This window comes from Arachis ipaensis, chromosome B10 (assembly GCF_059453495.1).
Source record: "Arachis ipaensis isolate K30076 ecotype BB chromosome B10, ASM5945349v1, whole genome shotgun sequence".
NCBI classification, from domain to species: domain Eukaryota; kingdom Viridiplantae; phylum Streptophyta; class Magnoliopsida; order Fabales; family Fabaceae; genus Arachis; species Arachis ipaensis.
Window position 1 is genome coordinate 112783981 of NC_142435.1, and position 12082 is coordinate 112796062.

The following is a 12082-nucleotide window of genomic DNA, read 5'->3' on the forward strand; positions in this document are numbered from 1 at the left end:
CAATGATTGGATGACTGTGACGAGCTCCTAACTCGCGATTGCAGGGCGTTAGTGACAGACGCAAAAGGATAGTAAATCCTATTCCAGCATGATCGAGAACCGACAGATGAATAGCCGTGCCGTGACAGGGTGCGTGAGCATATTATTCACTGAGAGGATAAGATGAAGCCATTGGCAAGGGTGATGCCTCCAGACGATTAGCCGTGCCGTGACAGGGCATTGGATCATTTTCCTGAGAGATGACCGAAAGTAGCCATTGACAGTGGTGATGTATCACATAAAGCCAGCCATGGAAAGGAGTAAGACTGATTGGATGAAGATAGCAGGAAAGCAGAGGTTCAGAGGAACGAAAAGCATCTCCATTCGCTTATCTGAAATTCCTACCAATGATTTACATAAGTACCTCTATCCCTATTCTATTATTTATTATTCAAAAACTCCATAATTATTTTATATCCGCCTGACTGAGATTTACAAGGTGACCATAGCTTGCTTCATACCAACAATCTATGTGGGATTCGACCCTTACTCACATAAGGTATTACTTGGACGACCCAGTGCACTTGCTGGTTAGTTGTATCGAAGTTGTGACATATTATGAATGTGTAATCACGATTACACGTACCAAGTTGCTCACGTGCCAGGAATAGTTTGAGCCTGGACATCACAATTTCTGTGCACCAAGTTTTTGGCGCCGTTGCCGGAGATTGTTTGAGTTTGGACAACTGACGGTTCATCTTGTTGCTCAGATTAGGTAATTTTCTTTTTATTTTATTTTCAAAATTTTTCAAAAATATTTCTAAAATTTTCTCATCTGTTTTCGAAAAAAATTAAAAATGTTTTCAAAAATTTTATTCAAAATTTTTAAGAATGAATTCTAGTGTTTCATGAAGCATGTTGAAACCTGGCTGGCTGTAAAGCCATGTCTAATTCCTTTGGGAATGAGTATGTTGGGCGTGTCATGTCTGAATTACATGCTGAAGCTTGGCTGGCCATTGGCCATGTCTAGTGTTTTGGACCGGAGCTTTCATTGAAAGCTTGGCTGGCTAGTGAGCCATGTCTAATTCCTGGACTGAAGCTTTAGACTAAAAATGCAAGATTCCTGGAATTCATATTAAAAATTTTGGACTCCTTATTTTTCTTTTTCATATAATTTTCGAAAAAAATCCAAAAAAAAAAATTAGAAAATCATAAAAATCAAAAATATTTTTCTGTTTCTTGTTTGAGTCTTGAGTCACATTATAAGTTTGGTGTCACTTGCATATGCATCTTGCATTTTTTCGAAAATATCATGCATTCATAATGTTCTTCATGATCTTCAAGTTGTTCTTGGTAAGTCTTCTTGTTTGATCTTGATGATTTTTTATTTTGTGTCTTTTCATGTTTTTCATATGCATTCTTGAATTCTTAGTGTCTAAGCATTAAAGAATTCTAAGTTTGGTGTCTTGCATGTTTTCTTTGCATTAAAAATTTTTCAAAAATGTGTTCTTGATGTTCATCATGATCTTCATAGTGTTCTTGGTGTTCATCTTGACATTCATAGCATTCTTGCATACATTCATTGTTTTGATCTAAAAATTTCATGCATTGCATCATTTTTAGTGTTTTTCTCTTTCATCATAAAAATTTCAAAAATCAAAAAAATATCTTTTCCTTTTTCCTCTCATCAAATTCGAAAATTTGAGTTGACTTGTTCAAAAATTTTTAAAATCAAGTTGTTTCTTATGAGTCAAATCAAATTTTCAATTTGAAAATCTTATCTTTTTTTCAAAATCTTTTTCAAAAATCAAATCTTTTTCAAAATTCTTAGTTATTTTCGAAAATTCCAAAAATATTTTTCAACAATCTTTTTCTTATTTTTATACCAAATTTTCGAAAATAACATAATCAATTAATGTTTTGATTCAAAAATTTGAAGTTTGTTACTTGCTTGTTAAGAAAGATTCAAACTTTAAGCTTTAGAATCATATCTTGTGATTTCTTAAGAATCAAGTCATTGATTGAGATTTTAAAAATCAAATCTTTTTCAAAATTAGTTTCTAAAATATCTTCTTATCTTATCTTTTTCAAAAATATCTTTTCAAAATATCTTTTCTAACTTCCTAACTTCTTATCTTTTCAAAATTTGTTTCAACTAACTAACTAACTTTTTGTTTGTTTCTTAACTTTTTCAAAACTACCTAACTAACTCTCTCTCTCTCTAATTTTCGAAAATATCCTTCCTCTTTTTCAAAAATTTCTTTTTTTATTTATTAACTAATTACTTTTATTTTTTATTTTAAAACTTTTTCGAAAAAAAAAAAATACTAACATTTTTCAAAAACCATTTTCAAAAATCACTAACTCCTTTTCAAAAATTATTTTCGAAAATTCTCTCTCTCCCATCTTACTCTATTTATTCATTCATATCCTAACATCTCATCTCACATATCTAGCCTCTTCACAGTTGTGTTTCTTCCATTATATTACATTCTTTGTCTCCCCCTCTTCTTCTACTCACACAGGGATCCCTATACTATGGTATAAAGGATCTCTATTATTATTATTATTTTTCTGTGCCTTCTTCTTTGTCATATGAGCAGGAGCAAGGATAAGAACATTCTTGTGGAAGCAGATCCAGAACCTGAAAGGACTCTGAAGAAAAAATTAAGAGAAGCTAAATTACAACAATCCAGAAATAACCTTTCAGAAATTTTCGAACAGAAAGAGGAGATGGCAGCCGAAAATAATAATAATGTAAGGAAGATGCTTGGTGACTTTACTGCACCTAATTCCAATTTACATGGAAGAAGCATCTCCATTCCTGCCATTGGAGCAAACAATTTTGAACTGAAACCTCAATTAGTTTCTCTGATGCAGCAGAACTGCAAGTTTCATGGACTTCCATCTGAAGATCCTTTTCAGTTCTTAACTGAATTCTTGCAGATATGTGATACTGTTAAGACTAATGGAGTAGATCCTAAAGTCTACAGGCTCATGCTTTTCCCTTTTGCTGTAAGAGACAGAGCTAGATTATGGTTGGATTCTCAACCCAAAGACAGCCTGAACTCTTGGGATAAGCTGGTCACGGCTTTCTTAGCCAAGTACTTTCCTCCTCAAAAGCTGAGCAAGCTTAGAGCTGATGTTCAAACCTTCAGACAGAAAGAAGGTGAATCCCTCTATGAAGCTTGGGAAAGATACAAACAGTTGACCAAAAAGTGTCCTTCTGACATGCTTTCAGAATGGACCATCCTGGATATATTCTATGATGGTTTATCTGAGCTATCAAAGATGTCACTGGACACTTCTGCAGGTGGATCCATTCACCTAAAGAAAATGCCTGCAGAAGCTCAAGAACTCATTGACATGGTTGCTAATAACCAGTTCATGTACACTTCTGAAAGGAATCCTGTGAGTAATGGGACGCCTATGAAGAAGGGAGTTCTTGAAGTTGATACTCTGAATGCCATATTGGCTCAGAATAAAATATTGACTCAGCAAGTCAATATGATCTCTCAGAGTCTGAATGGAATGCAAGCTGCATCCAACAGTACTCAAGAGGCTTCTTATGAAGAAGAAGCTTATGATCCTGAGAACCCTGCAATAGCAGAGGTGAATTATTTAGGTGAACCTTATGGAAACACCTATAACTCATCATGGAGAAATCATCCAAATTTCTCATGGAAGGATCAAAAGCCTCAACAAGGCTTTAATAATGGTGGAAGAAACAGGTTTAACAATAATAAACCTTTTCCATCATCCACTCAGCAACAGACAGAGAACTCTGAACAAAATGCTTCTAATCTGGCAAACTTAGTCTCTGATCTGTCTAAGGCCACTGTAAGTTTCATGAATGAAACAAGATCTTCCATTAGAAATTTGGAAGCACAAGTGGGCCAGCTGAGTAAAAGGATCACTGAAATCCCTCCCAGTACTCTCCCAAGCAATACAGAAGAGAATCCAAAAGGAGAGTGCAAGGCCATTGACATAAGCAAAATGGCCAAACCCAATGAGGGAGAGGAGGACATGAATCCCAAGGAGGAAGACCTCCTGGGACGTCCAGTGACCAATAAGGAGCTTCCCTCTGAGGAACCAAAGGACTCTGAGGCTCATATAGAGACCATAGAGATTCCATTGAACCTCCTTATGCCCTTCATGAGCTCTGATGAGTATTCCTCTTCTGAAGAGAATCAGGATATTACTGAAGAGCAAACTGCCAAGTTTCTTGGTGCAATCATGAAGCTGAATGCCAAATTATTTGGCATTGATACTTGGGAAGTTGAACCTCCCTTGTTCATCAATGAACTAAGTGATCTGGATCAACTGACATTGCCTCAGAAGAGACAGGATCCTGGAAAGTTCATAATACCCTGTACCATAGGCACCATGATCTTTAAGGCTCTGTGTGACCTTGGTTCAGGAATAAACCTCATGCCCCTCTCTGTAATAGAGAAACTGGGAATCTATGGGGTGCAAGCTGCTAGAATCTCATTAGAGATGGCAGATAATTCAAGAAAACAGGCATATGGACAAGTAGAGGACGTATTAGTAAAGGTTGAAGGCCTTTACATCCCTGCTGATTTCATAGTCCTGGATACTGGAAAAGAAGAGGATGAATCCATCATCCTAGGAAGACCTTTCCTGGCCACAGCAAGAGTTGTGATTGATGTTGACAGAGGTGAACTAGTCCTTCAATGGAATGAGGACTCCCTTGTGTTTAAAACTCAAGGATCTCCCTCTGCAACCATGGAGAGGAAGCATGAAAAGCTTCTCTCAAAGCAGAGTCAACCCAAGCCCCCACAGTCAAACTCTAAGTTTGGTGTTGGGAGGCCACAACCAAACTCTAAGTTTGGTGTTGAACTCCCATATCCAAACTCTAAGTTTGGTGTTGGAGAGTTTCAACAATGCTCTGAACATCTATGAGGCTCCATGAGAGCCCACTGTCAAGCTATTGACATTAAAGAAGCGCTTGTTGGGAGGCAACCCAAGTTTTATTTATCTAACTATATTTTTCTTAATTATATGTCTTTATAGGTTCATGATCATGTGGAGTCACAAAATAAATATAAAAATTGAAAACGGAATCAAAAATAGCAGAAGAAAAATCACACCCTGGAGGAGCATCTGTCTGGCGTTCAGCGCCAGAACAGAGCATGGTGCTGGCGTTGAACGCCCAAAATGGGCAGCTTCTGGGCGCTGAACGCCAGAACAGGCATGGTTCTGGCGTTCAACGCCAGAAATGGCACACAAATGGGCGTTGAACGCCCAAAATGGCCACCAACCTGGCGCTGAACGCCCAGAGTTGGGTACAAAGGCATTTTTACATGCCTAATGGGTGTAGGGATGTAAATCCTTGAACACCTCAGGATCTGTGGACCCCACAGGATCCCCACCTACCTCCACTCACTTCTTCTCACCACTCTCTTTCACACAACCCCATAAACACTCTTCCCTAAAAACCCTTCACCAATCACCCCAAACACTCTTCCCCATCACCTCTTCACCACTCACATCCATCCACTCTTCCCCATAAACCTACCTCATAAACTCCACATACCTTCAAAATTCAAAACCAATTTCCCACCCAAACCCACCTATATGACCGAACCTTAACCCCCCTCCCTTCCCTATATAAAGCCCTCTATTCTTCATCAAATTCACACAACACACCCCTCTACACCCTTCTTGGCCGAAACCACATCTCCTTCTCCCTCTCCATATTTCTTCTTTTTCTTCTTCTATTCTTTTGTTTATTGCTCGAGGGCGAGCAATATTCTAAGTTTGGTGTGATAAAAGCATAAGCTTTTTGTTTTTCCATTACCATTGATGGCATCTAAGACCGGAGAATCCTCTAGAAGAGGGAAAGGGAAGATAAAAGCTTCCACATCCGAGTCATGGGAGATGGAAAGGTTCATCTCCAAAGTCCATCAAGACCACTTCTATGATGTTGTGGCCAAGAAGAAGGTGATCCCTGAGGTCCCTTTCAAACTCAAAAGAAATGAGTATCCGGAGATCCGACATGAAATTCAAAGAAGAGGTTGGGAAGTTCTAACAAATCCCATCCAACAAGTCGGCATCCTAATGGTTCAAAAGTTCTATGCTAATGCATGGATCACCAAGAACCATGATCAAAGTAAGAACCCGGATCCAAAGAACTATGTTACAATGGTTCGGGGGAAATACTTAGATTTTAGTCCGGAAAATGTGAGGTTGGCGTTTAACTTGCCCATGATGCAAGGAGATGAACGCCCCTACACTAGAAGGGTCAACTTTAATCAAAGGTTGGACCAAGTCCTTATGGACATATGCGTGGAAGGAGCTCAATGGAAGATTGAATCCAAAGGCAAGCCGGTTCAACTAAGAAGATTGGACCTCAAGCCTGTAGCTAGAGGATGGTTAGAGTTCATTCAATGCTCAATCATTCCCACTAGCAACCGGTCTGAAGTTACTATAGACCGGGCCATCATGATCCATAGCATCATGATTGGAGAAGAGGTGGAAGTTCATGAGATTATACCTCAAGAACTCTACAAGGTGGCTGACAAGTCCTCCACTATGGCAAGGTTAGCCTTTCCTCACCTCATTTGCCACCTATGCAATTTGGCTGGGATTGACATAGAGGGAGATATCCTCATTAAAGAGGACAAGCCCATCACTAAGAAAAAGATGGAGCAAGCAAGAGAGCCCAGTCATGGAGCTCAAGAGGCGCAAGAAGCTCATTTACATGAGATCCCGGAGATGCCTCAAATGCACTTTCCTCCACAAAATTATTGGGAGCAAATCAACACCTCCCTAGGAGAATTGAGTTCCAATATGGGACAACTAAGGGTGGAACATCAAGAGCACTCCATCATGCTTCATGAAATAAGAGAAGATCAAAAAGCAATGAGGGAGGAGCAACAAAGACAAGGAAGAAACATAGAAGAGCTCAAGGACATCATTGGTTCCTCAAGAAGGAAACGCCACCATCACTAAGGTGGATTCATTCCTTGTTCTTGCTTTCTCTATTTTTCGTTTTCTATGTTATGTGCTTATCTATGTTTGTGTTTTCATTACATGATCATTAGTAGTAGTGACTATGTCTTAAAGTTATGAATATCCTATGAATCCTTCACCTCTCTTAAATGAAAAATGTTTTAATTCAAAAGAACAAGAAGTACATGAATTTCGAATTTATCCTTGAACTTAGTTTAATTATATTGATGTGGTGACAATGCTTCTTGCTTTCTGAATGTATGCTTGAACAGTGCATATGTCTTTTGAAGTTGTTGTTTAAGAATGTTAAATATGTTGGCTCTTGAAAGAATGATGACTAGGAGACATGTTATTTGATAATCTGAAAAATCATAAAAATGATTCTTGAAGCAAGAAAAAGCAGCAAAGAACAAAGCTTGCAGAAAAAAAAAATATAGGCAAAAAAATAGAAAAAAAATATAGAAAGAAAAAGCAAGCAGAAAAAGCCAAAAGCTCTTAAAACCAAGAGGCAAGAGCAAAAAGCCAATAACCCTTAAAACCAAAAGGCAAGGGAAATATAAAGGATCCCAAGGCTTTGAGCATCAGTGGATAGGAGGGCCTAAAGGAATAAAATCCTGGTCTAAGCGGCTAAACCAAGCTGTCCCTAACCATGTGCTTGTGGCATGTAGGTGTCAAGTGAAAACTTGAGACTGAGCGGTTAAAGTCAAGGTCCAAAGCAAAAAAAGAGTGTGCTTAAGAACCCTGGACACCTCTAATTGGGGACTTTAGCAAAGCTGAGTCACAATCTGAAAAGGTTCACCCAATTATGTGTCTGTGGCATTTATGTATCCGGTGGTAATACTGGAAAACAAAGTGCTTAGGGCCACGGCCAAGACTCATAAAGAAGCTGTGTTCAAGAATCATCATACTGAACTAGGAGAGTCAATAACACTATTCGAAATCTGAAGTTCCTATAGATGCCAATCATTCTGAACCTCAATGGATAAAGTGAGATGCCAAGACTATTCAAGAGGCAAAAAGCTATAAGTCCCGCTCATATGATTGAAGCTCTGTTTCATTGATAGTTTGGAATTTGTAGTATATTCTCTTCTTTTTATCCTATTTGATTTTCAGTTGCTTGGGGACAAGCAACAATTTAAGTTTGGTGTTGTGATGAGCGGATAATTTATACGCTTTTTGACATTGTTTTTAGTATGTTTTTAGTAGGATCTAGTTACTTTTAGGGATGTTTTCATTAGTTTTTATGTTAAATTCACATTTCTGGACTTTACTATGAGTTTGTGTGTTTTTCTGTGATTTCAGGTATTTTCTGGCTGAAATTGAGGGACTTGAGCAGAAATCAGATTCAGAGGTTGAAGAAAGACTGCTGATGCTGTTGGATTCTGACCTCCCTGCACTCAAAGTGGATTTTCTGGAGCTATAGAACTCGAAATGGCGCGCTTTCAATTGCGTCGGAAAGTAGAAATCCAGATCTTTCCAGCAATATATAATAGTCCATACTTTGGCCAAGAATAGATGACGTAAACTGGCGTTCAACGCCAGCTTTCTACCCAAATCTGGCGTCCAGCGCCAGAAAAGGAGCCAAAACCAGAGTTGAACGCCCAAACTGGCACAGAAACTGGCGTTCAACTCCAAGAAGGACCTCTACACGTGCAACACTCAGGCTCAGCCCAAACACACACCAAGTGGGCCCAGGAAGTGGATTTATGCATCAATTACCTACTCATGTAAACCCTAGTGACTAGTTTATTATAAATAGGACCTCTTACTATTGTATTAGACATCTTTGGTCTCAGTTTTAATCCATTGTTCATCTTAGGAGACTATTGATCACGTTTTAGGGGGCTGGCCATCTCGGCCATGCCTGGACCTTCACTTATGTATTTTTAACGGTAGAGTTTCTACACTCCATAGATTAAGGTGTGGAGCTCTGCTGTTCCTCAAAGATTAATGCAAAGTACTACTGTTTTCTATTCAATTCATCTTATTTCACTTCTAAGATATCCATTCACACCCAAGAACGTGATGAAGGTGATGATTATGTGTGACGCTCATCATCCTTCTCCTTTATGAACGCGTGCCTGACAAACACTTTTGTTCTACATGAAATAAGCTAGAATGAATATCTCTTAGATCTCTTAACCGGAATCTTCGTGGTATAAGCTAGAATGATGGCGGCATTCAAGAGAATCCGGAAAGTCTAAACCTTGTCTGTGGTATTCCGAGTAGGATTCAATGATTGGATGACTGTGACGAGCTCCTAACTCGCGATTGCAGGGCGTTAGTGACAGATGCAAAAGGATAGTAAATCCTATTCCAGCATGATCGAGAACCGACAGATGAATAGCCGTGCCGCGACAGGGTGCGTGAGCATATTATTCACTGAGAGGATAAGATGAAGCCATTGGCAAGGGTGATGCCTCCAGACAATTAGCCGTGCCGTGACAGGGCATTGGATCATTTTCCCGAGAGATGACCGAAAGTAGCCATTGACAGTGGTGATGTATCACATAAAGCCAGCCATGGAAAGGAATAAGACTGATTGGATGAAGATAGCAGGAAAGCAGAGGTTCAGAGGAACGAAAAGCATCTCCATTCGCTTATCTGAAATTCCTACCAATGATTTACATAAGTACTTCTATCCCTATTCTATTATTTATTATTCGAAAACTCCATAATTATTTTATATCCTCCTGACTGAGATTTACAAGGTGACCATAGCTTGCTTCATACCAACAATCTCCGTGGGATTCGACCCTTACTCACGTAAGGTATTACTTGGACGACCCAGTGCACTTGCTGGTTAGTTGTATCGAAGTTGTGACATATTATGAATGTGTAATCACGATTACGCGTACCAAGTTGCTCACGTGCCAGGAATAGTTTGAGCCTGGACATCACAATTTCTGTGCACCAGAAGGATTGGAGCTTCCAGTTAGGAGATACACTATGGGCGTATAGGACGGCCTACAAGACTCCGTTAGGGATGAGTCCCTTCCGGATCGTCTATGTAAGGCATGCCACCTTTCGGTAGAAATTGAGCATAGAGCCTATTGGGCGGTAAAGCAGTGTAACATGGATTTCACTAAGGCGGGTGTGGCCAGAAAACTACAACTAGAGGAGCTCAAGTGCTTGAGAATGGAGGCATATGAGAATGCCCGAATATACAAGGAGAAAACTAAAGCCTTTCATGATCATCACATCCGGAAGAAGGATTTTCAAGAAGGCGATGAGGTTCTCCTCTACAACTCGAGGCTGCAATTTATGCCTGGCAAGCTCCATTCTAGATGGGAAGGACCCTTCAAGGTGAAGGAGATAAAGCCCTATAGAGTTGTAGAATTGTTTGACCCTCAAAGTGACACAACTTTCAAACTGAATGGACATAGAGTGAAGAAGTACCATAGCTATAAGTCACCAAGAGAAGTGGAAGTGCTCCTGCTTGAGGATGCACCAAAGGGAGAGGAAGCTTAAGCAAAGAACCATGCAACTTAAGGACGTTAAAGAAAATTGCTTGGTGGGAGGCACCCCATCATGGTAAGATCTTCCTTATAAATACCTTCTTGTTTGTAGCTCTAGATTTTTATATATTTTGTGACTTCTTGATGCTGTTGATTGCATAGGAATGCTAGCTTTGTTAATCTTGTTGGATAACAAGGATGTTTAGATAGATGTCCTCATTTTTGTATGGATAAATTGTTGAAGTAAAGAGAATGCTCTGTTTTGAATTAGTGCTTGAATTTGAGTGTGTTCTCTTGACTACTAGCTTGAACACCTGCCAAAAATGTGTTAGAATAGCTTTTTCTATGTTGTGTTTAAAAAAAAAGCAAGGAAAAAGGGCATCCACGCGCGAGCGCGCTTGATAGCACGGAAACTTATCTGTCAACAATTTTCTTTCGGCAAGTATACCGAATTGTCGTCAAGTAAAAACTCACAATAGAGTGAGTCGAATCCCACAGGGATTGATTGGTCAAGCAACTTTAATTAGAGGAATGTTCTAGTTGAGCGAAGCAGAATTTGGTTTGAGAGTTGCAGGAAATTAAATGGCGGGAAAGTAAATAGCAGAAAATGTAAATGCTGGAAGTAAAGAGTTGAAAGTAAATGACGGAAAGTAAATTGTAGAATTGTAAATGGGAATGGGGAAGATGCTCATGAAAGTAAATTGCAGAAATTAAAGAGAATGGATAAGATCAGAAATGGGGATTCATTGGGCTTAGTTGTTCATAGCTCTGGAAATGGAAAACAAAGATGGAGAATACATCATGAAAACTAGAACTAGAAGTGCAGAGAAAGTAAATTATACAGAGAGTAGTTCTCAATTTCCCATCCCCCCAAAAGCTCCTTCCTTATTCAAAACTACCCCTATATACTACTCTTCTGATCTTCTAGTTGGTTCTTCAAGTCTTGGATATGGGCCTTTGGATCTTGAGTTTGAAGCAGTTATACTCTTCAGTGGGCTTAGCTTTACTTGCAGAGAGAAAGTGTGGAGTAGGCAGGGTGTTTAGCTCAGGACGTTAGTGGCGTTAACGTTAAGTGAGAGTGTGGGTTCGAGAATGTTAGTGGCAATCACCTTTTTCACTAACGTTCCTCACCCAGGGATGATCCACGTTAACTTTAACGTTAGTGGCACCAACGTGACCACTAACGTTGCCTCTTGGTCCTTCGCAAACGTTATTGGGGCTCACCTTTTCCAATAACGTTGAGAGTTCCCTCTTCCCCTTACGTTAGAGTCCACGTTAACTTAGTTAACGTGGCTCTTAACGTAGGCTTGCCAATTCTTCGAGAACGTTAGTGACACTTACCTTTGTCACTAACGTTCCAAGGTGCCCCTACTTCCCACGTTAGAGTCCACGTTAACTAAGTTAACGTGGCTTCTAACGTGGTAATGATAGCCATCTCCAACGTTAGTGACAAAGGTGAGTGTCACGAACGTTGGCTCATCATCCTATCCTCAACGTTAGCTTCCACGTTAACTAAGTTAACGTGGGAGTTAACGTGGCTCATAGTGGCTCATTGTGGCTCATTCCAATGTTAGTGACAAAGGTAAGTGTCACTAACGTTGGTGATCACCTGCTTTCTCCACGTTAGCTTCCACGTTAACTAAGTTAACGTGGCAACTAACGTGGCTCAT

General features: G+C 39.5%; 1 non-coding gene across 1 annotated transcript; it reads right to left on the reverse strand.

Moving 5' to 3' along the window:
• Positions 1–3108: 3108 nt before the first annotated feature.
• LOC148581335 (small nucleolar RNA R71) lies at positions 3109–3216 on the reverse strand. Its single transcript, XR_015895865.1, has one exon. It is a non-coding gene; the product is annotated as a small nucleolar RNA R71 (small nucleolar RNA).
• Positions 3217–12082: the final 8866 nt, after the last annotated feature.